Source organism: Pleurodeles waltl, chromosome 3_1 (assembly GCF_031143425.1).
Source record: "Pleurodeles waltl isolate 20211129_DDA chromosome 3_1, aPleWal1.hap1.20221129, whole genome shotgun sequence".
NCBI lineage: Eukaryota > Metazoa > Chordata > Amphibia > Caudata > Salamandridae > Pleurodeles > Pleurodeles waltl.
Window position 1 is genome coordinate 731863102 of NC_090440.1, and position 27187 is coordinate 731890288.

Sequence of the window (27187 nt, forward strand, 5' to 3'; positions counted from 1 at the left end):
GAGAGAGGGAACATTCCCAGACCACAGATAGGAGATGAAGGATGTCAGGGGGGCAGATACTATCATCACAAATGGCACAAAACAAGGTATTGTCATTGTAGCAAGAGATCAACTCAAATGATCCATGGATACCACAGCTGCCGTTTACTTATTGACCCAATTCACAGATAAATGAGTTGGTTGGATGATGAAGACAAAATAACCTGTAGGTGGGGCAAACTAACCCCTTTCACATTGTTTCATTTTGCTTTTGACTCCAAGTAAAATCAAGAAGATAAAGAGCCTTCCCTTAGAAAAACGTCTGAACACAGTGTTTTCTTTTTTAACGTTGTCAACAGAAGTCACAAAGAATTGCTTGACACAGTAGCTCATCTGTGCAATTTTGTATTCACCAATCCAGTAAAGTTCAGCAAATTACAAAAAACCTGGCATTGCAGTTGTGCTTAACTGAACACTGTGTGGCTAGTTTGTTCTTAGCTATGGGGGCTAGAGAAGGGTTTGGTTGAAGGGTTTGGTGAAAGACCACTCTTTGTGCCCAGATCCACTTGCACATTACCAAAGGCTGGTTGCAGTGGGTTCTGTAGAAACATGGCTGGGTTGAGAGCCGTTTCTCTACCCAAAGCCAGTTCTTCCTTGCCTAAGGGATTTGCACCATGTTCAAGAGGTATACGTTTTGAGTGAAGGATGTGGCAAAAGTCTGCACACTGCTCAGTACCCCTTTTACAAGGATAATAGCCTCAGTGAACATGGGGACTCTGTGCAGTCTCATCACTCTGAAATCTCTGGGTATATTAGCACAATCGTGAGAGCATGACAAGACTCAGAACCAAGCATGGTCACTCTTTGTTTTGACAAAGCGTTAAATTATATCATGAGGAAACCCAAAATAATCACTGTAAACCCTCTAGGAAAGTTATGATGAAGTTCTCAGAAGAGAAACAACATTTACTAAAAAGACAGACATATGTGTTGAAACTACATTATTAGGTTATGACACAAAACCTACAAACCTCATCACCTCCCATAGAATAGAACACAGTGAGGGTTTGCCATGCTAACACACCTGTAGGTGAAAGGCGGTTGAGCAGAGACCTATTCAAAGACTGCTCATCCGCTCATCCTATCAATTCTTTTATATGGGCTTCTACTCAAATGGTTTGTGCTGCTCTTTTCCAAAAATAAAATTGAATTCCCTTCTTTATTGTTTTTCTCACAAGAAGCCACTGGCCAATCAGTTGTTTGTTTTGTGATGTAAAACTTCCTTGATGTGTAACTGATGACTTCATTAAACTCTAGGAGTAAAACATTGGTCCGTGTGGGGGAAGTGTTAGCCTTGACTGCGACTGCAAAAGTATACCCTCCCAAACTGATCGAACGAGGTTACCCAAGAAGGATGGGGAAGCAGGCCTTTTAAGTCGGCATCCTATGGCATGCCGGCGTCTTAGCATCATCTGGTTTCATGGCTGATGGAGCCCATGTTTTGACTGCACGGTTACTGAAGATTATTCAGACCGTTTGGTGGTCTGACAATAAAAACGTTGATATACTGCAGTGAGACCATTCATGCACCATTTGGTTTTGATTTAATAGTATTGAAATAGCGCGTGGGTTACACACGATATGTTAAATGACATTATTTGAAAACATATGTACCCTTAACTCTTCAGTTCCATGTTGTTTTTAATATGGTATGCAATGATCATTGTGGTGTTTTGACAGTGCACTCTGGCCGGTTTTGTCATATACATCCGGTTTTAACATAGCATGAGGGTTCAACGCGACCTGGTGATTCATTGGCTGGCATTATTTGTGGAACATGATAGTTTCCTTTTTGAACACAGGTGTGTTTGGGTTCGGTTTTCATCCTTGAAGGATTTTTTTCCCCTGATGACTGCCCTGTAGTGGTTATAAGATTAGATTGTGGTATCTGAGTTGTACTTGGAATCCACAACACAGCTTCTTTAGTAAAATATTTAAGATGTGGTGATTTAGACTGTGGTTCTTTCTTTCTATATCCCCTACTAGGTCTTGGGGACATATGTATAATTGATAGTTGCAAATACATCATTGCTTCCGGTGTGATTAATTCACGTAGTGCTTTGTCAGTAAGTTGAAGTAATTAAGTTCACTTCATGGTAATTGGTGGTCTTTATGTCGCGCCGCACCGCGCGGCGCGAGCCGAGTGTTCGGCACAAGCCGGGCGTTCGGCTTGGGCCGCGCATCGCGTTTCTAAGACACGGCACGCCCCGAGCCTTTCCTGCACTTTACGAGGCCCCAGACCTTACATGGGGCCTCGCGCTGCTCTCTCCAGCCGCATTTTTGGGGTCTCCTGACCCCTCTTACCTGTTCTTGTTTCTTCTTTTTCTTCTTTCTTGGGTTTTTGCTGCACTTTCCTTTATGTCTTTTCCCCCTTCCCAGGTTACCTTTTTCTTCCCAGCATTCCTCATTCCCTATTCTCTATGGTTTCTACTCTATTCTGTTCTATCTTCTTTTCCCTATCTAAGATGGTGTCCTTTTTCTTCCTGTGGGTCACTTCCTGTTTTTTGGTATTTAAGGGAGGTGTTTTCTTCTTTTCTTTGCGCTGCAACACTTTCTGTTCGGATGGTGTCTTCGCTCCTGATTTCCTTGCCTTTTGGTTCTGGAATTCGCCAATTCTGTGCTATTTGAATTCAGTTCTTTTTGATTCCTGTTCTTTTGTTCTTGTTTTCAGGAGTCATTCTGTTTGGAGGTTTTTCCCCTTTTTTGGAAGGGGTTTTTTACCTCTGGCGCTATTTTCTGAAGGTCACGGTCTGTTCTTGGCGTTTACATTGCCTACAGCACCGTGGCTACCAGAAAGAGTCGCCCCTTTTTGGGCCAAAGCCGAACACTCAAGATCCACGCCACGAGATCTGGAGATTCCAGGCGCAAGCAGCACGTGAGTCGTGACAGATTGCAGCGCCAAACCATTCCGACGTCTTCAAACACCATGGATGACACAGTGGTGGCTGCTGCAGATCCGGATCAATCTCTCCTGACGACGATTCAGCAACAAGCTCAAGAATTACAACAACTACGCAATGAGAATGCTGCGTTACGACAGGCTTTGGCTTTCCGCAGTGGTGATGTTCCAACGCTTTCCGCTTCTACCCATCGTTTTTCCGGTGAACCAACCAAACTGCATGAGTTCCTTGATTCATTAACGGTGTACTTCGCCTTCCGACCCACCCAATTCTCCCATGACAGAACAAAGGTGGGTTATCTAATCAGTGCCTTATCCGGTCCTGCCTTGGCCTGGGCAACCCCATGGTATCGTCCAACGATCCGGTATTGTCGGACTATTCCGCCTTCGTGAATCGCTTCAAACAAATGTTTAGTCGTCCTGGATTGGAGGCTTCAGCGGAAGAAGCCTTATGCGACATTCAACAAGGTTCACAAGATGTCCTACAATACATAACACGTTTTCGTCAGTTAGCGGCAGAGACCACCTGGGTGGAACGTACTCTGGTGACTTTGTTTCGTAGAGGACTCAAAGAAGAAATAAAGGATGAATTAGTACATTCCACCAGAGTGGAAGATCTTCGTGGCCTGATGGATCAAGCCCTTTCCATCGAATACCGCCTTCAGGAACGGAGATCAGAGAAGAGAAGGAGTAGAGGGTCTTTCCAACCAAGCACTTCACAAGTTTATCCGCATCGTACTGAGGAACCTCGCCCTCCTGCTAGAGACATCGAAGGAGAACCCATGCAGGTGGATACTACTCGAGGCCCTCTCTCGGCTAGCGAGCGGGAAGACAGACGAAAGAAAGGGTTATGCCTGTACTGTGGTTCTGCTGGCCATATGCTTCGTACCTGTCCTGTACGTCCGTCAAGGCCATCGGGAAACGCCACTTCCCGTCCTCTGTAAGAAGGGAGGGGACGGGATTATCAGCTATACTTTCCATCAGTTCCTTTAATGACAATACAACATCCTTGTTCATAGTACCAGTCCTGTTACAATTTCCTGACGGCCGTCAAGAAAAGACTATGGCTTTACTAGACTGTGGAGCTAGTGGTATTTACATGGATAAGACATGGGCCACTACTCAACAAGTTCCTACACAACCCAAGGAAATTCCCGAACAAGTGCACACAGTGGACGGATCCTTGATATCCTCTGGTCCAGTTGATACAACTACTCTGCTGCTGAGTTTACAAATCGGTAACCATCAAGAAAACATCTCCTTTGATCTCATAACATCCCCCAACCATACCATCATTCTTGGAATTCCGTGGTTCATTTGACATAATCCGTATGTGAATTGGGCAACCCGGACAGTTTCCTTGTCTTCACAATTTTGTCACGAGCATTGTTTTTCTTCCGACAAGTATTGGTCACCTAAGAGATCAATAATTACGGAAGGGATCACCGGTTCTTCCATTAATACCGTCCAAGGAGTCCCTGAACACTATTTGGAGTTTCAAGATGTGTTCCAAAAACCATCCAGACCTGTGTTACCTCCACATCGAGACTATGATTGTGCTATTCCCTTGGAACCTGGCACTATTGTTCCTTTTGGAAGGATGTATTCCCTCACGGAACCTGAAAAGGAAGTTCTAAAAGAGTATCTGGAAGAAAATATACAGAGTCGTCTTATTGTTCCATCGTCTTCTCCGGCCGGGGCTCCTCTCTTTTTTGTAGCCAAGAAGTCAAAGGATCTTCGCCCTTGCCTGGATTTTCGAGGCCTGAACAAGATAACTATTAAAGATCGTTATCCTTTGCCTCTCATCAGGGATATTCTAGAAGCAGTCAGAGGGGCTCAACGGTTTACCAAACTAGATCTACGGGGAGCCTACCACCTTTTACGCATTAAAGAAGGAGACGAGTGGAAAACAGCTTTTAGGACCCCTTTTGGTCACTTTGAATACAAAGTAATGCCTTTTGGTCTCACTAATGCCCCCGCAATCTTCCAGAGATTTATGGACTCAGTGTTTTCTGACCTTCTGAACCAGACAGTTGTAATTTACTTAGATGATATTCTTATTTATTCTAGAAATCCCGAACTCCATTCTTCCCATGTGAAACAAGTCCTTCAAAGACTCTGGGCACATCAGCTATTTTGCAAACCAGAAAAGTGCGAGTTTGACAAGACGGAAGTTAAATATCTGGGTTATCATTTAAGTCCCACCGGCATAGCTATGGATCAAGAAAAAGTACAAGCTATTCTAGACTGGCCTTCTCCATCTTCTATTAAAGAAACACAATGTTTTCTAGGATTAGCGAACTTTTATCTGCAATTCATCTTAGACTTTGCGAAACAGACTAGCCATATAACTCACACTTTAAAGAAGGACAATTTAACAAAAGGGTTTGTCTGGACTAAGGCGCCCGAAACAGCCTTTCAAGATTTAAAGAAGGCGTTCACTCAAGCTCCCATCTTAAGACATCCAGATACCAACAAACAATTTATTGTAGTTACCGATGCTTCCGAAAGAGCCATTGGAGCCGTCTTACTTCAACAACAAGAGGATGATGGTCTTGAACATCCTGTTTTCTATTTGTCTCATATACTCTCTATAGCAGAACAACATTACTCAGTACTGGAAAGAGAATTATTGGCTCTGAAAACAGCCTGCCTAGAATGGAGACAGTTCCTGATGGGTTCCAAGGAGCCTTTTGAGGTGAGAACAGACCACCGTAATTTACAATGTTTACGAAATTTCGTATGCCAGAATAGTCGCCAAGCTCGTTGGGCCTTTTTCTTCAGTCAGTATGATTTTTACGTTACTTATATTCCTGGATCCCAAAACATTCTGGCTGATGCTCTGTCTCGCCGTTATCCAGATTGTACTCCTGCCCCATCTCAACATCTACTGGAACCTAGTAAGATCATTGGAGTAGCTCAGTCTTTTCTGGAGGAGGTACAACTGGAATACTCCAACTTATCTGATCACGAAGTAGAGAAACTAAGGCCTCTATTACATAAAAGACAAGGTTACTATTATTATCAAGATCTGTTATTCCTCCCTACTGACAGAGTAAGAGAAAAAGCATTACAAATGTGCCATGATTCACCGGTTGCGGGTCATAGAGGCATCAAGGCCACACAAGAACTTCTTTCGCGATTTTTCTGGTGGCCTACCTGGAAACTGGATATTGAACTTTTCAGGCTTGTCCCACATGCGCTCAAGTCAAGATTCCCCGTACCAGACCTGCAGGATTACTCCAGCCTTTGCCTGTTCCACCAACTCCATGGCACACCATCTCTACCGATTTTATGTGTTCGCTACCACCTTCAGCAGGAAACCGGGTAATCATGGTCACTGTGGATTCCTTTACTAAAATGGCTCACTTCACTGCCCTGAAAAAGCTACCTACATCCCAAAAACTAAGCCAGATATTTATCGATCATATCTTCCGTCTTCATGGACTTCTACATACCATTGTATCTGATAGAGGGCCTCAGTACATTTCCCGGTTTTGGAGATTTTTTTGTAAAACACTAAATATCAATAGAGCCCTGTCATCGGGCTTCCATCCTCAGACCAATGGACAGACCGAGCGTCTGAACCAAGGATTAGAGCAATATCTTCGCTGTTTTTGCAATTCTACCCAAAGCAACTGCAACACTTATCTCCCTATTGCTGAATTTTCCTACAATAATACTGTCCATAGTGCCTCCAAGGTCACTCCTTTTTTCTGTTCCTATGGCTTTCATCCTACCTCTTTTCCTACTTCTTCTCGGTCTACCTCTCCCCTGCCCGCTATCACTTATTTCTCCAAACGACTTCTACAAATCCATAGACTAATTCGATCCAATCTATTACACACCAAGAGATATATGAAGAAAGTAGCAGACAAGAAACGTAGGTCCACTCCGGACTACCATCTGCAAGATAAAGTTTGGCTTTCTTCCAAATTCTTACCCTCACGTCTTTCTCAGAACAAGTTCACACCTCGCTACTACGGGCTACGGGCCTTTCCGTATTCTTCACTTGATTAATCCTGTCACTGTCCGTCTTCACTTGCCTCATACGTGGAAGATCCATCCAGTCTTTCATGTCTCCCAGCTCAAACCTTATGTGCCTGACCCTTACTCTCGTCAGTTTCCTTGTCCTCCTCCTGTCTTAGTGGATGATGTTCCTGAATATGAGGTTCAGGATATTTGTGACTCTCGTCTTTTTCACAAACGTCTTCAGTATCTGATTCATTGGAAGGGTTATCCTCTCAGTGAATGTTCTTGGGAAGATGCATCTTCTGTTCACGCGCCTCTTCTGATTCAGCGCTTTCACCGTTTATTTCCTCTCAAACCTGGGCCTTCGGGAGGGGGACCTACTGTCGCGCCGCACCGCGCGGCGCGAGCCGAGTGTTCGGCACAAGCCGGGCGTTCGGCTCGGGCCGCGCATCGCGTTTCTAAGGCGCGGCGCGCCCGAGCCTTTCCTGCACTTTACGAGGCCCCAGACTTTACATGGGGCCTCGCGCTGCTCTCTCCCTCCGCATTTTTGGGGTCTCCTGACCCCTCTTACCTGTTCTTGTTTCTTCTTTTTCTTCTTTCTTGGGTTTTTGCTGCACTTTCCTTTATGTCTTTTCCCCCTTCCCAGGTTACCTTTTTCTTCCCAGCATTTCTCATTCCCTATTCTCTATGGTTTCTACTCTATTCTGTTCTATCTTCTTTTCCCTATCTAAGATGGTGTCCTTTTTCTTCCTGTGGGTCACTTCCTGTTTTTTGGTATTTAAGGGAGGTGTTTTCTTCTTTTCTTTGCGCTGCAACACTTTCTGTTCAGATGGTTTCTTCGCTCCTGATTTCCTTGCCTTTTGGTTCTGGAATTCGCCAATTCTGTGCTATTTGAATTCAGTTCTTTTTGATTCCTGTTCTTTTGTTCTAGTTTTCAGGAGTCATTCTGTTTGGAGGTTTTTCCCCTTTTTTGGAAGGGTTTTTTTCCCTCAGGCGCTATTTTCTGAAGGTCACGGTCTGTTCTTGGCGTTTCCATTGCCTACAGCACCGTGGCTACCAGAAAGAGTCGCCCCTTTTTGGGCCAAAGCCGAACACGAGATCTGCAGATTCCAGGCGCAAGCAGCACGTGAGTCGTGACACTTTAGGCCATGGTAGGCCCTTGGTTTGTGCCCCTGGGGGTGCATTCCCATTGGAGTCATGCATAGCTGTGTAAATCATTAATACATAGCTAAGGCTTTGAGTAAACTTTATGAGATGCTTGCACATGTTTCTGATTGATATTTCTTTTTTCTTGGAGCTTCCTACACTATTTATTTGTTGGTCCTAATGATGACCCGCTGGTAATTTCTCTACTATTAAGGTAGAAACGTCGACAAATATTGAATGTGGACTGTTTGCAAATACTTTAGGATTTATGACACTCAAATAATGGGTTCAGTACTATTAGAACAAAAACAAATTAACAGCCACATTTTCTTCATGTATACAATTGTAAATAACACTGGTGCACTATATGGTCACTTATTCACTTTTCACTGCACTATAACATTGTCACTCGGTATGAGCACCTTATCCTTACTCTGCAAGATTTTTATTGCTACTTTGGGTGTTCTAGTTTGACTTTGTATTGGATGTACAATATTATACTTTACAAAAAAAAATTACAAGGGAATTTGGTTTCATAATAAAAAGAAGAACATTTTAGAATAGAATTGATCTACATATAAAATAAAAAGAAACCTTACCTGTTGGGAGGGTGTACTTTTGCTGACTGAGTCAAGGCTAACACTTTCCAGGCATGGACCAATCTTTTCCTCATAGACTTATTTACCCAGGTCTATGAGTCATAGGGTTTGCCCCCTTTTTTTGCTATAATAACCTTATTAAATGTGCTGCTCTAAAGAAACACACTGCTAAGGAGCCATTAGACACGGAGCTAATTTTTTATGGGAATGGCAATTTTCTCACTTATTCCTGTATATTTTTTTTATGTGATTTTTGTGAACAGTGTTGAGCCTTATTTACTACTTATAAGGGCAGAAATGCCCAAGTCCAAATAATTGGTCAATCAATCAGCAATTTGTATAGTGCTGCTTATCACTCTTGGGGTCTCAAGGCGCTGTTGTGGGGGTGCCTATCATTTGAAGAGCCAGGTCTTGAGGTCCTTTCTGAACTGAATCAGCAAGGGGGCCTGCCTGAGGTGGACTGGTAGCGTGTTACAGGTCTGCGCTGTGAGGTAGGAGGAGGATCTGCCTCCCACTGTGTTCTTCCTGATTCTAGGGGGTGGCTGCGAGGGCAAGTTGAAAATATCTGAGTTGTCTGGCAGGGGTGTACAAAGATAGGTGTGGTTGAGGTAGGCCAATCTGATATTGTACAGGGCCTTGTAGGCGTGTGCCAGGAGCTTGAAGGTGAAGCATTTGTTGATGGAGAGCCAATGCAGGTCTCTAAAGTGGGCGGGGATGTGGCTGTGGCAGGGGTTGTCTAGGGTGAGTCTGGCTGCTATGTTCTGAAGTCTTGCTTGGAGCTTCTTTGTGATGCCATCATAGAGAGAGTTGTCATAGTTGAGTTTGCTGCTGACAAGTGTGTGGGTAACCTTCCTTCTTGCCTCAGTGGGGATCCACTTAAAGACCTTCCAGAGGAGGCGGAGTGTGTGAAAGCATGACAATGAGATGACATTGACTTGACGGGTCATGGACAAGGTGGAGTCCAGGATGATGCCCAGGTTGCGTGCATGGTCAGTGGGTAGGGGAGAGTTTCCAAGGGCAGTTGGCCACCAGAAGTCGTCCCAGGGAGAGGGAGAGGGGCCCAGGATGAGGATCTCTGTCTTGTCCGAGTTGAGCTTAAGTGAGCTGTTTTTCATCCAGTTGGCTCTCATGCTGTTGTGGAAGTTGCTCTTGGCTGTTGATGCTTCGTCGGTGAGGGAGAGGATTAGCTGTGTGTTGTCAGCGTAGGAGACTATGTTGAGGCCGTGCTGTCTGACGATTCTGGTGAGCTGAGTCATGTAGATACTGAGGAGGGTTGGGCTCACGTAGGAGCCCTGGGGTACTCCATAGCAGGTTTCTGTTGGTTCCGAGAAGAACAGCAGAAGTCTTACTCTCTGGGTCCTACCAGTGAGGAAGGAGCAGATCCACTCTAAGGTCTTGCCGTGGATGCTAAATGTTTTGATTGTTGTTGCTATTAAGTACACATTAAGGATTAAGTTGCTGCTAGTAAATCTCTACATTAAGCTTTTCATAGATGATGTTTTTAAGTCTTTCCTTTTATGCTGAGGAAACTAGTTTGACGTTCTTCAGACTGGACCAGAGTGGCCGCCATTTTTTCTTGTTGAAATTGCCCTGCTAACAGAAACCATTGTGGTTGATGCACCTAGTGTTTGTAGAACAATCATCATGAACTTCAGCACGTACTCAAGCAAATATGCTCCACATCAGCAGGGGGTCAGTGGCACGTCGCTATCCTGTCTGCATTTATCCATAACTAGACTGCACCCTCCACCCAGACATGCTGCAAGTCCTCTGTCCCATTTCCTTTTAAGTGCCTTGACATTGTTTAATACAGCCGTGAAGCTTTGCTTCCCTTTCAGTAGCCTAGACACAGGGAGGCCTGTAATCTCAATGCTGAGGCAAAGACCTGTTATTTTCCCATTCACATCCTCAGATTCCCCCCACAGCAGTACTGTATCTAGTCTTTTAGTCAATGTTCACTCAGCAATAAACAAATTTGATGACATTGAAATCTGGTCTCCAATGTTGATTCTAATATTGATACTGCATATCCCACTGAAACCTGGTTTAATTATGACATGCCTTATATTTTTATTAATATTACTCCCCAGAGTTATACCCTGCAGGCAGCTCACCATTCTGGTAAAGAGGCGATGGTCTTGCCTTTTTGGTCAAGACTAATTTAAAATGTATAAAGTTGGACTAATTCTGTTGCCCTGCACTTGAGTCCCACTTAGTTTGAATAAGAAACTACCCTGGTATTCAGTGGTCTTTCGGTTTATTGGACAGAGCCCAATGGGAAAGTACTGAAGCACCTATGATGTTTTAGCTTCAGTTCTTTCCCAGGTTTCCTCTGACACTGCTCATACCATTGTCCTTGGTGATTTTAATAGTTCATTACCCAGAGGCAGTTTTGTCCACCAAATTTACACACATGTTTTCTTTAATCAATCTATCTATGAGTAGTCTTATTCCCACATATTGTTTGAGTTATGCTTTGGATAATATTTGTACAAACACTACACTAGGTGAAGCATACTATTCGCTTCTGTGGTCTGATCATTTTGGTGTCTCCTGTTTTTTTCAGATTGCAGCAACAGCCATTTCTCACATTTTGCCGCCAAATGAATTGTGCAATTGGAAGAATGCTTCGGCTGAGGTTCTGGTTCATATGTTGTCTGTGTGAACTGACCATTTAGCTTTAGATCCTCAAAATGTAGTTCGGAGTTACCATGCACAATTGAATGCAACTTTGTACTGTAGGAAATTGGTTTACTTGTTGAGGGGGTGAAACCTTACTGAAGCAGCAACCACAATTCTTGTCAGGGTTAAGCACAAGCAAACCCCTCATTAACTTGAGCCTAACCTGCTGGTATCTTGGCACAGAAGCAATCAGGCTTACCTTAGAGGCAATGCGTAAAGTACTTGTGCAGCACAAAACCAGAAATACAGTGCAAACACAACACACAAAAAAAATCCCACACCAATTTAGAAAAATAAAATTAAATTTCATGAATTATTTTACACCAAAATAACTAACATCCAATCAGTAGAACCAGAGATATACAGTTTTAAAGATTTAGGTAAAAAATTGTGTTTAAAAGGACAAAGCGCCCACTATGGTCATCTGGTTGTGTTGGACCAGGACTAAATCATAAGTTGAGGCTGATGGAGCTCGGGCCGGATACAGGGACCAAGGTAGACCCGCTCAACAAAGTACCTTATTTATTGGTTGGGGAGAATTGCGAGATCCTGCTTCGACAATGCAGTGGTTCAGAGGGGCTGCATGACTGCAATGTGAGGTCCTTCATCGAGGATGCATCACACAGTGCTGGTTCTGAGGAGCTGCAGGACTGTCATACGAGGTACTGTGTTGAGGATGCAATGCACAGTAGAGGTTCCAAGGAGCTTTGAGGTCCTGTATTGGGGATGAATCGAACAAAGACGGTTTCGATGCAGAGCTGTGAGTCAATGCATCGCACTGCCGCAGCTCTAATAGTACTACAGATGGGCCGGCAGAGCCACTTCAGGCCCCCTTTCAAGGGTCCAAGACTGGGGTGACACTGCTTTGAGGTGGAAGGACTCACAGCCGGCAGAGTCCAGGAGCAGGGTTCAGGGTAGTTGGAGCCTTTTCTGTCACTGAGGCTCTGATCATGAAGCCAGTTAACTAGTCCTTGGAACCACTTTGGTGGTCCTGGGTTCCAGATGCAGGTGTTCAAAAATTCCTACCTCCCTGCCCTGGGCCCAACTTATCTGGGGGCATAAAAGTCTAGTGTGAAACCCTTTGTGAGTGTTCTGAGGCAGAGTCTTTCTGGTGTGCAAGTGTGGTAGGGCTCCACCCCACTATCAAGTCAGAGATGACCCATTCTGCCAACACCTATTCCCTGTCTGGGAACAATATACAAAGACCAACTGCCAGCTACACCTAGTCATGTGACCCAGGATACAGGAACCAAATGGTTGGGACAAGAAAATGACATCTTTCAAAAAGTGGCATTTTCAGAGCTGTGACTTAAAACACAACTTTGCTATTAAAGCCACCATTAAATTACAATTCTTTAGAGACTAAATTTGACATTCCTACCTGTTCCTAAAAGTTATCACTTATAAAATGTAATGAGGTAATTCAATGTTATCCTATGGGAAAGGCAGAATTTGAGGTAGTGAAAAATGATTTTAAGAGTTTATCACTACCAGGACATGTAAAAGGCAAATGTCCATGTCTACCTTTTAAATGCACTGCACCCTGCCCTATGGGATGTTTAGGGCCTACATTAGGGTTGAGTTATATGTATTAAAACAAAAGGTTGAGGCCTGGCAAAAGCTGTAACTGCAGTTTAAATTGCACACACAGACTGCAATAGCATGCGTGACATCTTTAAAAAAGGGCTACTTAAGTAGATGGTACAATCAGTGCTGCAGGCCCCCTCATAGCGTTTAATTTACAGCCATTGGGTACATGTAGTACTACTTTACTAGGGACTTATGTGACAAGTGAGTGTAAGCCAATTTCAGAAAAGTGAGCACAAGCACTTAGCACTGGTTAGCAGTGGTAAAGTGTACAGAGGCCCCTAGCCAACACAAACAATTTCAGCAAAACAGGAAGGGGATGCAATAGGATTAGGGTGCAACCTCTCCAAGGATGTCAGGTCTAACACTGTATCATCACTTTGTTTTTGACATAAAAATGCTTTGAGGTTACTCTATTCCTAACAGACCTGAAAAAGTGAGTAAATACCGTTCCTGCGGTGCAATATATATGGTTCTGGTAAATACCTCCTATTCCACATTTTTCAGTTGAGCAAGTGAGGCATCAAATGCAGAATCTGTATTTAACACACATATTTCCACATTTTTCTTTTTTTCTAGGACTTTTCCTCAGTATGTCTAAGCATGTCTAACCTGCCAAAACCTGTGAGTGGATACACGTGGGCATGATAATTATCTCATAACTTCAAATACGGGTCCCTTCAAGAACCTCTGTTTACATGTGCTTGGATTTTAACTGCCAGCTATTAATCAGGACCTGTCTGTGCAATTTATGTTTATTTGCAACACACTAAGAAACAATTAATGAGTTAGATTTATCATTTATGTCTTATTCCTCTTGAGCAGAAATGCAGTCAATGTATCCGTTCACACAATGAAGCATTGTTTAACAAGTTGTAGTGCTGCATTGCATGAAAGAAAAAATATAACATAGCATCAGATTTAGTATGAGTTGGCTGCAGATGACATCATAGAAGCCATTTGCACTAAAAATGGGTGTTCTGTGTGACTCCCAGATTGGCACAAAGGTGAAAAATCCAGCTAGCAGTGTCTAATCTAGGAGTTGTACTTGAGGTACACCCTTCAGCACAAATTCTTATACATTGACAACCTCACAGATGGTCAGCCATGTAAAATGGCTGTTTTCATTTAAAGCAACATGTTATTGTGTAGAGGGAACCGGCAATATACTTTTTGACACCTTGCTTAAACCTGGTTTCTCATACATAAGACAACTCACATTACTTCTGTATATTTAGCTTTTTCCAAAACCTATGTTTTAGTGCTGTTCTACCCAGACACTCCTTTTTTACCACCTTTCATCACTATTACACAGAGTGCAAGTGAATCCTGATGATAGATTGGATGCTACCTGGAGTTCGATCCCAGACACTTTAAGCATAAATGAACAGGAAGGTTTTTTGCTCACAACGCACAACATTCAACCTATGGAGTATTTTGGTGCTAAAACAAGGCAATTCTTGAACAGTCCACTGTAGCGAGCCCAAGTCTGAATGGCCAAGTTTATAAGGTCAAGGAAACACTATATCTTTATGCCCTTCCTCAATTTACATATGTCGGTGTCCTGTCAAAGATGGAAAGGAGGAGAATTCCACTTATAGGCTGCACCTACCAGAAAAACACACACACAAAATGGTTTGTACATGGGAAATTCAGGAAGAAATTGGTCTTTAGATATCAATGGATGCTTTGGACTGTACTGGTTAAAATTCTGGCACAAGAGAGATTGGCTAGATGAAAATATGTCTTTGTGCACAGAGCACATAGATTAATGTGATCCTGTCTGTCATTAAAGGCCAATGTACGGTGGCTAGGGTTGAAAAGATACAGGTAACACCGCCGACAGCGTGGCAGAGCAGGACCGCCAAATTATGACCACGGCGGTGAATTGGCCGCCGACAGTATTATGAGTCTCCTTTCCGCCAGGGATTTCCTGGTGGCAACCCCGCCAGAAAATCCCTGGCGGAAAGGATACTGGTGACAGGACTTAACACTGTCACCAGTATGCGAATCTCCCACCTCCCAAAACAGCCATGGTCCCCCTCCCACCCCTCGAATCCCGTAGTCACCACCCTCCCCCTGCCTGAACCCCATACATACCCCCCAACCCCCATCCACGCATGCACACACCACACACACACACACACACCCACGCACACACATACACTCATCCACGACACCCCCCCACTCCCGCTGACATGCATTCACAGAGGTACATGCACCCACATGCGCACAAACACCCTCCCCTCCATTCACACACACTCACACCCCCATTCACGCACACAACACTCAACACCCCTTGGACCCTGCACCCCCATCCCCTCTCGGACGATCACCTTACGTGCTCGCGGTGGTCGTCCGGGAGGGAACGGGGTCCATGGGGCCTGCTCCGCCAGTACCACCTCGTCACCACAACACCACCACGCTGATTACAAAGTTATAATACGGCGGGTAGTGTTGTGGTGACGTGGCGGTGCCAGCGGAGCAACCTCACTAGACCGCCGAACGCCAGTATGGCTGCTGACGGCTCTCCGCCCAATTTATGATGGAGAGCTGCCAGGAGTCATAATATGACTGACGGTCTCCTGGTCGGCATGACATCGGCAGTCAACTGTTTTGACCGCCGAAGTCATAATGAGGGCCACAATCTCTTAGCTCCAACCCAAGGTGCGCTTAGCAGAATAGTTCTGAATAAGCTACATCTAGTTAAACAAATGACCAAGGAAGTCAAGGTAGGCTGAATTACAGCAGTTAAGGTGAGCTGAACACATTCAAAATGAATACCTTATCTGATAATGAAAATAGGTACAGGATGCATTTCATTGTAGTCAACTAGAAAGAAATGGTATTAAGAAGAGCTTTAAAGTGGTCTGTCAACAACACCACAAAATCAGCATTGATGGCAAATTCTTCATACAGTGTGCCAGGGGTGGACTTAGGGGTCAAATGATGAGGGCCAAAAAAGAAGTTTCTGAAAAGGAAAAGGACTGACAAGGCAGATAGCCTCTTTATAGTCCACATTAAGTTTTAGGAGGTGTGCAGGACTAATACAGCTCTTCACCTTAGAAGGACAGACAAACAACTGAGCAGCAGAATCTTTCACATCCCTTGAGCTTTATAAGATGATCTGAGTGTGTTCAGCATAACAAAAAAAATTGAAGTCAAAGGACTAATTCAGATGAGCCAAAGGGATCATATATACATTAAATGAGAGGAGAAAATGTTACTCCTTGAGAAACACTGCACCCCAAAGTACAAGCTGATGAAGTAAAGGGGAAAATCCAATACACTGGATGATTGCTCTCTGTGCAGCCTAGTATCTCATCCGCAGCCAACACAACTGCAAACTCTGTAATTGTAGACAGATTTATGGAGCACCTAAGAGTTCGTTAGCTATCAGAACCCTGCAACTGGAGAAAAAGAGCTCATTTTAACAACTTGGCAAGGTAGTTGAGAAATAGGACAATAGTTGGCCAAGTTGTCAGGCCCTTGATATATTTTTAATAGCAGGGTACAATAAGTGAGCTTCAGGCAGTTTGTAACAACTCCTGATGTCTAGAGAGACATTTATAATCACTCTTGGAAGAAAGTGTTCTACAAGTAACACATTCTTGTACATTTTAGCTTGCCAATCTGTTGGAGAAGCAGAGGATTTACTATTAAATCCCTAAAACCTTCTACATTTAGAGAAGTCAACTTGCCCAATGAATTGACAGATACTGGAAACTGAATGGAAAAAGAGGGAGTGGAAGCAACGGTCGGGAGTGAGGTTGTAGAAATGTTGTTTATGAAGAAGTCAGCTACGCTTTTGCACTTCTCCATGAGTCCAGCTGTTTTGGTGGTTCCCTTACTTCCCTAATAACAGAAAATATGTCTTTAGTCATTTGATTAACATGCAGCATTTGCTTCTTTAATGGTCCATGCATAAATACAGTTTGAAATGGACCATTCAGTTTTGAGGACAAGGTCATTTCCCAGACACATACGGTGCTCAGCAGAGCACTGGGTACACTAAAGGACTACCAAGACCTCGGGAAAACTAGCTGCAGGAAGGGCATATGTATTTACCTTTTTTCTTGTTTTAAGGACAGTTATGTACATGTTGGGCTTGGCCTTTTCGGCAGTGTCATTCCTAAACATCCTGCATTCACCCTCCTGTTTTCTGAAGCTGTTTTTGTTTGCTTTTAGACTGCTACTGCTGCTTTTGGGGGCCCGAGGAGAACTCTTGCCGGGTGGCTCACGCTCGGAGCACGGAGCTTGGAGCTCGGAACTCACAGCGGAGTGCAACGTTGCCGCGGCTTTTGGAGTCGGAGGATTCTGTGTACCCTGGCTGTAGTTTGGCATTCCGGCAGGGAGTGTGGGTGACCCCCTCCCTGCACCTTTCCACCGCTGTGTTGCTGTTGTTGTTTTCTGTGCGGCACGGCACGGCGGGACCAGGCGTGACCTAGGCGCTAGAGGAGCCAGAAGCCAGAGCCGGAAGGAGTCAGAAGGAGTCAGAAGGAGTCCTGCCATCCCCCCTGTGGACCTCCTGTGGCCTCCTGTGGCCCCTCCTGAAAAGACGCTGAGCGGGAGAGCGGGAGAGCAGACCGGGGTGAGACCGGGACAGACCGGGAGTAACCGGGACAGACCGGGAGAGACCAGGTAAGCAGCCTTCCTGGGGGGGGGGTTCCTGTTCATACACTGTTATACGGGACCCTTCCTGGCCATTGAACCCCTCTCCTGTTCCTACCCTCGGCCCCGGCCCCGGCTCCAGCTCCGGTATCGGTGCTCAACCGCGTCACATCGCCTCACCCAGCCCCACCCAGCCTCACCCAGCCTCACCCAGCCTCACCCAGCCACAGCAACAGCTCTAGCCACAGCTAGCCCTAGTTTTGGCCTTTGGCCTTGGACTTGGACCTGTCGTCGTTGTTGGTGGTCTCTCCTAAAGACTGAGCAAGGAAGGAACCCAGTAAGGAACTAAGGAGCCAAGGGTAGGGGAGCGGTGAACGGTAAACGGAGGATGGTTGGGACAAGAGGAAAAACAAAGAAGGCTAGGGAGGCCAATAAGGCGCTCATTCACCTAGCGGAATTCCAAAGATCAGAGCAGGAGCTCAAAAGTTTACAAGGTCTAGGGTTAGACCAGGACCAGGATCAGGATCAGGACCAGGACCAGGACCAGGACCCCAGAACCATCCAGCAATCCCAGGGGGGATTCGCAAACCTAGGTGAGGACACAGCAGAGGGTGTCCAATTCGGGTCTCCCGCCGACAAAAGCGATTCCGAGCCAGGAGAAGTGTCAGGTGGGACATTAGAAGTGGTGACAGTGCCTTGTTTGCCAGCCCATACTGACTCCGATGACACAGGGGGTGCCCTACTGAATGCAGGAGAAACTGTAGGCGAGACTGTGGGGGGCCTTGTAAGTCCTCTGTGCAGGAGACATAAGTATACACCGACGCACCCGGGCTCGGGTGGAACCACGGGAGTAAGGAAAACTAGATCAAAAATAAACACTATTACTAACTATTACAACCAAGTGAACTTAAACTCTGAACAGCCGCAAATGCAAAGTCCTAAAGCCAGTGGCCTCCGATTACAGCCACCGGGGGAAGTGGGTGGCTACAACGTGGGGGGGGGCGAACTGGAGCTACCAGTGACCGGGCTCCAGGACACTCGCCTACTTCAGCAGCAACAGCAACCGGTTGGTTTATCGCAATTATTCTGCCCAATGAGTAATCCCCTTGGGGATGGTGAAGTGGAGTTAAATAACTCCCCAAAGTGGAGCAACTTTTCGGGAGAGCAAAGAAAAAGCAACAAATTACTTTATCCTGACCCCCAAAGGGGACTATTAAACTCCGGGAATTTCTCACTAACATTCTCTCCACAATGTGCCCAAGCAGAATTCATAGCACTCCAAAATATAATGGGTCCGGAAACAGATTACTCACCATCTAAACAGACCCATAAAACCTCAGCGCCACAGCTTCACTGCGGAAGTCAAATTGTTAAAACTAATTTAATGCTGGGCAGACTCAACAGAAGTTCCTTCAGTCTGGAGCTGTCCTCGCTCGACAACTCCGTTATTGGCAACATAGACCCTCAACTAAACAGCATAACATCAGAAGATCTAAACTTCCTGGAAAGTAGTATAATAAAAGGCCACAGAGGAAAGGAAGGTAAGAATCCAGAAGGTCAGATAACCAACGAGCAAAGTGGAAACAGAGATGACCTCTCATTAGACCAACCAATTCTTAGCATCATGAAAGTTATATGTACAACACTGGGCTCAATTGCAACAACGATTATGGCCCAGTCTCAAAAATTTGATGATCAACTTGAGCTGACCAAACAACTTACATCCTCAATACAGTCTATAGATTACAGGATGGCCCTAGTAGAGGGCGTAATTAGGGAAAACCTGTTGCATCAAGCAGTGGCCGATAAAATGGACAAGTTGGACGGACAAGTCTGTGGACCACTGCTGGAAAAATTATTGGAAGTCCCAAAAGTAATCAAAGACATAATCGAAGACTGCAAATATAGCCTTAAAAGCACACAGGGGTGCAATTACGAGCTAGGAAAAACAGAATCTAGTTTAATTGAAAGGCCAACAGACAGAGAAAATAGAGAAAGGCACTCTGGCCCAGGACGAGAGAACTATCCAGATGCAAAAAATCAGACACCTAAGATGGAGAGAACCAACGGAAGTCCTGAATTTGGAATCAAAGTCCCAAACACAGTAGAAAAAAGGCCACCGGGTAAAAGGCCTCAACTAACAGGCAGATGGAAAAACACATGGAAGAAAGCTAGAGGGAAAAAAAAAAAAGCACCAGCAGGAAAGGCTTTAAATATGTTACAACAGATAGGCCTAATAGGAGAAATCAGGAACACAGGTGATGAGATCGCCCAACAACAGTATAGAGATAAAAGCATTAAGTCGGAGAGTTTTGAGAAACCTACTGATAAAGTTTTTAACTTTATAAATAAAAATCCTGGATTATTGTGCGACAAAAGTTGCACTCACCATTCCCATATAAACCGTATACCCATTGGCCCCAGGGGATACCAAGCATCTGGGCATGACTTAGACAAAGAAAGGTGGTCTGGAAAAGATCCTGGAACAAATCATGGGATAAATGAGGCAAACGAGGTAAATGATCCTCCAGCCAACGAACAACCCAAATGGAGCCCAGGAACATCCAAATCTAGCATCGGTATCGATAAGCACTTCCCAGCTACAAAAACTGAACATTTAGTTCAGGTACATCACTTAAATACAGTAGAAGACCACTACGGAAAATGCCAGCAGCCTCCGAACTCCATTAGCGAGGGGGCAGAACAAGATAACAGCAAAGGCGAAATTAGAAGGGCAGAGACCCCAGAGTATATACGAAGCGAACAAAGTATAAGAACAACCATGTGCGTGGACAACACAACAGCCCCAGTTCCCGCACCCCGGACAAAGGCAAAATATTGTTCTCAGGTCAGCCCTGGAAATTATAATCTCAGCAACCAGCCTGGGTGGATCACTGATTCGCCTGCACCATCGCGCCCAGCACTGGACCTGGAAACCAATGAAATCAAAGGAAAAAGGGACAATTGGCCTCCAAAAAGGCAACCCTACGAAGAACAAAGGAACAAAGAATTGCAACTGGGGAGGGAAAAAGGCCAGGTAAATCGAACATCTACTAGTCGGGCAGCTACCACTCAAGACAGACAAAATGAGAACACCCAACTCCAAGGAAGACTGTCGCAGGAAGGTGGCGGGCACACTGAGATCCGGTCTGAAACAACTAAAAAGCCTGAAGCCACGATCATGTTCATGCCTGAGTACTCCTCAAGAGGAAGTCACGACATCCTGAACAGGTCTAACATCTTATTTCTTGTCAACTCCCTGCCAGCCTTACAGAATGTAACAACTAAAGATCTCCTTTCAGTAAGATTCATACCAAAAAAAGAATTAGAGAACGGGGAATTAACAGAAACAGTCTGGGCCTCACCTTGGATAGCAGAACAGATCTTAAAATGTTCAAACACGATGAAGACCTGGGGAATATCCATTGCTACTCCGCAAAAAGAACCATATCCAACAATACTTCTTGAAAAAGCTTCAAACCGAAACATGATGGGTAGGCAAGTGGCAAAAGGAAATTTTGGTTCGATACTTCAGGGAGCAATCAGCTCCAAACAACAACTCCCTGAACGAATAAACTTGAGTAATATGAGGTTCTGCCTGTTGGCTAATTCCCCTAGAAACAGTAGGGGCAATCCCCCACAGTTACAGAATTGCAAAGAGCAATCATTTAGAAGCTCGTAGCAAAAAATGGATAGCTTGAACATAAAAAATAAAATCAGTCCCATATTAAAAATTCTAAGCTGGAACATAGCAGGTTTAAAAAACAAAATGGAAGATAAAGACTGGGTCGAATTTATTAAAAAACAAGACATCAGCTGCTTCCAAGAAACTTGGTCTATTCACGCTATTGACCTAGATGGGTTCTCCACCTTCCACTTACCTGCTATTAAGCAAAAAAAAGGAAGACCTTCGGGAGGTCTGAGTATTTGGATCAGAACTTCATTACTGAGGAACTCCGTAGTAACTTACACTGTACAAAGCAAGGGAATCCAGACGCTCGCAGTCAAATACGAGGAATGGTCACTCGAAATAGTAAATGTGTATTTCCCACCAATCAGCCGGGCTCAAGTTATGCCAGGGGTGTGGCTCCTTAAAGAACATATCCTAAATAAAAGAACTAAGGATCGGAGGAACCCAGCACCAGGTCACACGAACAATTGCTCTCCCCAACCTTGTAAAACCTTTTTATTGATATGTGGTGACTTTAACACTAAACCTCATTCTATCCTCTGGGATGAACAAGTAGCAGAGGAAGATTATGCTTGGAATATTCCAAGGCCTCTTATCCAACGTTGTAATGACTCCAAGAAAGGAGAATTAATCTTTGAAGCATTAATAGAAGGAGGAATCCGCACATTAAATGGGAGAACAAAGTCAGATAAAACCTTTAAATCTACCTTTCGAACTGGAAAAAGGCAAAGCATAATTGACTACATGGCAATAAACATCGAAGCCTGGCATTATGTTATCGATATGGAAATAAGGGACAGAATCGAGAGTGATCACGACCCACTGCTAATGGAGATAGTCCATCCGGACACGAGCCCAGGGAAGGCGGAGTCTCCATTCAACGGAAATAGCCTAACAATAACTATGAGACCAAACAGGAAAAACATATTAAGGTCAAATGAGGATGAACCTTATATGAGTGTACCCAGTCAAACCTGGTTGTCATCACTTAGCACGTTCTTAAACCCATCAGTTAATGACGCTATACCCCTCCTGCATAACTTTAATAATTTGCTATTGCAAACAAAAAAGGAAAAGATCAAGCATCCTCAAATCAACCCTAAAATGATGGAGGGCTGGTTCGATGAAGAGTGTTTAAAGCTAAAAAAGACCTTATCACAAGCATTGAAGAACCGGCACTTGAATGATTCCAATGAGCAACATTTTTATGGATGTAGGCAACAGTACAAAAAATTATTAAGATACAAAAGGAAGATATTTCCACATAAACTTTGGAAAACTTTACTGCAAGCAATAACGGCAGGGAACTCCAAAAAGTTTTGGGAGATAGTCAGGTGGGGATGCGAAGGTCCCCCGAAAAACCTAGAACTGAATATCAACCCTCAACTTTGGGTAAAGCATTTTACTGCCTTGTATCAGGAAGTGGCCAAGACAGCACCAGGGATGACCAATAACCCAAACATCCTCACTCAAGGGCTGGCAGGCAGAAATCAAAGATTAAGTAAAGTATTTCCTCTTCAAAAGACCCACGCAGCATCTTCAAATCGGCTTGTTAGATTGGTAAACGGAACCCAGAATGTACTAGTCTCCAACGAATTTCCCAGCACAAATTCCACGCAAGTAGCCTATGTCATTCCACGTGCAATGAAGTTAATATCGGAATTCAGTGAAAAAGAGATTAAACAAGTCATCCTCCTCCAAAAGCCGCATAAGGCTGCAGGCCCAGATGGTATTCCTTCAGATGCTTACCGTAACCAGCTAACGTTATGGTTACCTGCTCTAGCCCGTCTATTCAACAGTGTTTGGCATTACGAGGTAATCCCTCCTTCTTGGAAGGAATCAATAATCGTTCCAATTCACAAAAAAGGGCCTCGGGACATGGTGAGCAATTATAGACCTATCTCACTGCTTGATAGTGTTGGAAAGATTTTTGCCAAATTGATTCAGTCGCGTCTAGACCAATGGCTAGAGGACGGAGATTTAATATCAACACACCAAGCTGGTTTTAGGAGAGGCCAAAGTACAACAGATCAACTTTTTAAGCTAAACATGATCTGCGCTAAATACGCCACCCTTAAAAACTGTCCATTATACCTGGTCTTTGTGGATCTCCAAACAGCCTTTGACAGCGTAAATCGCCAAACATTATGGCAGTTATTGTCGGACATGGGCATACAGGGAAAAATCCTAAGGCTGCTAATTCTATTGCATACAGGAAACACTGCCAGGGTCAGATATACTACGAGAAATGATTATACAGCTGAAATTCCAATTGAGCGAGGTGTAAAACAAGGCTGCGTTTTGGCCCCAACCTTATTTAATTGTTATATAAATAAAGTAAGTCAAGTTTTGAAGGAATTAAATCTGGATGTGCCAAAACTAGCCAATGAAAGTATACCTATCTTGCTCTTTGCTGATGACGCCGTATTACTGGCAAGAACAGAGATAGCAATGCATGGACTACTTAGGGGCTTCGAATCTTTTTGTACCTCAAGGAGCATGGTAATCAATGAGGGGAAAACAAAGTTTATGATTCTCAACCAAAAACAGACGTTGCAATCGACTTTTAGGGCAAATAATAAGCCTTTGGCCCGAGTGGCCACCTATGATTACCTAGGCTGCAAACTAGATGAAAAACAGACATGGAAACCACAAATCTACAAAAGTAGAATTTCCTTGGCCCAACAAGCTGGAGCAGTACTCAGATTTGCAAAAGCTACAGGCAATCACTCCGTGAGCTCTGCACTGCTTGCATACAAAACAAAAGCAAGAGCCGCAGCACTTTACAGCGCAGAGATCTGGGGATTCAGAAAGATTCCATCAATACAAGTAACCGAGAACAAATTTTTACGCCGATTACTTTGTCTAGGTAATGCTACACCAATGAATGCAATAAGAATTGATCTACAGATGAGAAAGGTTGAGGACTACATTGCTCTGGCTCCAGTAAGATACTGGATCCCTATTTGGACAAAAGAGGCTCTCAAACCATTTAAAGACGTACTTAAGGACATAATGAAGCTGCAAAACCATCGGAAACTGCCCTGGTTCAAACATATCTCAACTATCCTGACTGCTATCCGCCAGGATGACTTTTGGCTCCATCCAGAAAAAATCGGAAGGCCTAGTCTAGCTGTTATAAAAAAGGCATATTGGGAGCGAAAGACTGAGATTATGTGCGAGTCATTTAGCCCTTTATTCAAGCGGTATATTTTGTTTAACCAAGAGCTTAAACCAGCAATATTCATAGACAGTATTTATCCGGAGGAAAAAAGGGCTCTCTACTTTAAATTCCGTATGGGCACACTACCAGCGACAGCGGTGGTCAACAGATGGCAATCCGCTCCTCCGGGTAGATTAGAATGCTGTCCATGCCTTCATGGTGGTCCGGAAACACTTTCCCACCTCTTATTATGCCACTTTACGCTCAAACTCCGTAAACTGTACCTTCGTCCACTTTTCAGATCTTACGGAGTTAGGAAGTGCAAGGAGGCGGAAGCGCTATGTATGCGTTCAGATGAGAAATACATTGTGACAAAGGTCTCAACTTATATCTTGGAAGCATGGAAATTACGTCTATCAATGCACCCACAGTTGGCATAGGCACAACAGCCTATGTTATCCCGTAGCTATCTAGCTTGGGAAATCGGTGCAGGGTAGTGTAAAACTGGGTCAGGCCTCGGGCTTTTATTAAATGGTTGGAAGGCACTGCAAGGTCCCAAATGATTCGTCCCAGAATAAGACATTTTAAATATTAGATTTATAATGTTTTTCTAGAATAAGTTAAGTTTTTATGTAAATTATGGTCATATCAGGTTTTATGATAATGCATGGTAAATTGGACACATTTTGGTACATGTTAAATCAAAAATTCAAGCATAGTTTCCTTTTTACTGAGATGTTTTATTCAATGTGATTTTTATTGAGTTTGATGGATTGATATCTATTGTGTGATTATTGTTAAGGCCGGATAGGCTAATAACAATTAAATAAATGGTAAATGGTTTGCTTTTAGGACTCTGAACTTTCTTATCAGTGCTAAAGTACCTGTGCGCTCTACTTTAAACATGGTAAACTTGCCTAACCCAATTAGCACCTCTAATTTACTTGTTATTGTGGGTGGCACTTATAGTGCCACCCACTTAAAAAGCCTTTTTTTTAACTATCTCTCAGGTCTGTCATTGCAGCCTGTGTGTAGTTTTAAACTGCCATTTTGACCTGCCAAAATAAACCTTTTGCCAGGCCTAAACATTCTTTTTTAGTACATACAAGTCATCCGTGGGTTAGGCCCTAAAGAGCCAATAGGGCAGGGCACATTGTATTTAAAAAGGTGGGCATGTACTTATCTGTTTTATATGGTCTGGTAATGTAACAATCATTAATTAATTTTTCACTACTGCATAGCCTACTTCTACCATAGGTTAACATTGGGTTGCCTTATTACATTTATTAAGTGGTAACTTTTGTTTGGGAACACATTGAAACGTCGTGCTTGCTGTCTAACGAACTGTACTTTAAACCCCTCTTTATTGGTAAAGAAGGATTTTAAGTCACAACTCTAAAAACACTACTTTTAGGAAGTTTGTATTATCTTATTGTGATCATTTGTAGTTGGCCTTTGTGTATTCCTCGCAGACAGTATCACAAAAGGGGACTGGGTGTTGGCAGGATTGGCCATCCTGACCTCTTGGTAGGGGCAGAGCTGTCACCAACCAACCTTGCAGTTCGAAGGAGCTGCCTCAGCTCTCACAGAAAGAACTTCACATTAGCCTTTTGTAAATCCTGGGAAATGAGCAGAGGGGAAGGGAATTTCAGGACCAGCTGTGGAGAGAAGTCTAGAAGTCTTTCCTATTTCGAAGCTGGCAAAAAGTATAAATATTGGACCCTCAGACAACTCTTTATTACACTCCTGGACCTGTGTTTACTACAGATAAGGACTGCCCTGTTGCCAGAAAAGTCCCCTGGCACATGAGGCCTGCCCTACTGTCTGGGAACGAAGAGTGGACCTGTCCCTTCATCCAAGGCTAAAGTGAAGGGCTGAAGTGATTGCAAGGGTCAGCTAGTCAGCTAACTGACCTCCTGATCAGAGCTGCCGGGACATAACACGCTCCAGAGGCCTCCCTGTAGCTGCCCAGTTGGCATGCTAGAACTTTACCTGCCTGGAGCTGCAACTGGACCTGCCTGAATCCTGCTGGCCCCTGCAAGAGTGAGTCCCTGATCACCAAGAGGTGCATTCCAGGTCTTGGGTCCTCACAGTTCACACATATGTTGTAAAACCCCATGTTTACTTACTCCTTGATGTCATCTTCTTGAGACATTATGTCCTTATAGTAGCATATCTCAGTGAAAAAAAGATCTTCTCTTTCTAAATTGCACTGAAGGTATTTAGATCTCATTCAGGAGCAATGAATGTACATCCTCAACCAATGACACTGAGACCTGGCCTCAGAGCTGACAAATAATTAAGTTTCAACACTGTGTCCAGGAGTGTTATTTTTCCTTTGTAGCAAATCACTTATGTGCTTGTATGAAAATCGTGTGCTACTTCCTTGGGGCTGCTCAGTGAGTTATGTTTCAGAGTTAATTTCAAAGCCTAGCCTGCCTCACTGAAATCAATCAACAATGCCTAAACACGGGCAAAAAATAAATGTATGTAAAATGGAGATAGTGAAGGTGTGATCGGCTACTCTTTTCTACTTACATTTGTTGTGAAAGGACCCTTTCTCCTCTGAAGAAGCAACACTATATTAGTTTCCATAACATCAAGAAAGAACAACAGGCTCTATAACTAGCCCTTAAAGTGTTTCACCAGATGCAGAATATGAGTTAATGCTTGACTTCTGGAAGTATCAAAAAAGGTACACTTCTCCCCGAGCTAAAAGAAAAACACCTGTGAAACATTTCCAATTTGAGAGAAAGGTGAAACTTAAGGGCTTCTGAATTGTACATACCCTCTGCAAG

General features: G+C 43.9%; 1 protein-coding gene across 1 annotated transcript in view; it reads right to left on the reverse strand.

Moving 5' to 3' along the window:
* DCDC1 (doublecortin domain containing 1) overlaps nucleotides 1–27187 on the reverse strand; it is a 1098140-nt gene that overhangs the window by 509891 nt on the left and 561062 nt on the right. The gene's annotated exons all lie outside the window — the stretch shown is intronic.